The 940-nt window shown below is 54.9% G+C and overlaps 1 protein-coding gene across 1 annotated transcript in view; it reads left to right on the top strand.

Moving 5' to 3' along the window:
- The first annotated feature begins 742 nt into the window (after nucleotides 1-742).
- Nucleotides 743-940, top strand: part of LOC113961641 (SRC kinase signaling inhibitor 1-like) — a 20,560-nt gene continuing 20,362 nt past the window's right edge. The window contains 1 exon segment of the mRNA XM_027672064.1: nucleotides 743-762. The gene's annotated coding sequence lies outside the window, so the exon portion shown is untranslated.

Below are 940 nucleotides of genomic sequence, written 5' to 3'. Positions count from 1 at the left end.
GGGTGGGACTGGGTGAGCTTTAAAATCCCTCCCAACCCAACCCACCCCACGATTCTGTGCCTTGCTGGGCTCCTAAAAGCCCGGCCCGGCTGTGCCATCTTGGGAGGGTGTCCTGAGTCTCTGTGGGTGTCACAGCGAGCTGAGCATCCCCAGTGAGTCCCACTGGTGATGCCCAGTGGGTGGCTGTGGGGAGGGGGGCTGTGCCAGCTCTCCAGCTCGCCGGGGCTGTGAGCGGTGCCAGCTCCTGTCACCGGCGGCAGCTCATCGCTCTGACACCGGCAAAAACACCACAGGGGGAGGGAGCAGGGGGGGCAAAGGCAAGGGGAGGGGGGAAGGATTGGAAGATCCCTTTCGAAATGAACATTATTCTGACTTCCAGCACCGCAGCAGCCCGACCAGCACGTGCCAGGATGGTGGTGTGGGCACAGCAGTGGCTGGGCTGTGGTCCCACTCCCCGCTTTGCTCTGCCGGGGTTGCTCTGCACCCCAACCTGCCTTGACCCCCAAAAACCCACCACCCTTCCCTCCCTGCCTGCATGATCCTGCTCCCCCCTTAGCATGAACCCCTCGGGAGGGACAGAAACCAGAGCAGGTTTTTTTAACCTGTTTAAAACAGCGATTCTCAAAGGGAAAAATGAAAGTCAAAGCAGAATCTTAATGGTATTTTTTTTGTGTGTGTGTGTTTTCTTTCGTTTTGTTGTTTTATTTTTTTTTTTTTGTATTTTTTTATTGTTGTTAGCAACCCAACTACTGGAGCTTTAAGGTCAGTATTTCTGATTTTTTTCATGCTTCTGTTTGAAATGCATGTGCTTGGCCACCCTCGTCCCATCGCTGTGCCCGTGGAGGGGGGGTGGGAGCTGGGGGTGTCTTTTTTTGTGGAGGATTCCTGGGCCCAAGGAGTTTGTGGAGGATTCCTGGGCCAAAGGAGTTTTGTGGAGGAT

This window comes from Neopelma chrysocephalum, unplaced genomic scaffold, assembly GCF_003984885.1.
Source record: "Neopelma chrysocephalum unplaced genomic scaffold, ASM398488v2 Primary Assembly neopelma1_97373, whole genome shotgun sequence".
NCBI classification, from domain to species: Eukaryota; Metazoa; Chordata; class Aves; order Passeriformes; family Pipridae; genus Neopelma; species Neopelma chrysocephalum.
Note: the sequence above shows the minus strand (reverse complement) of the source record. Positions and strands in the feature narration are given on the sequence as shown.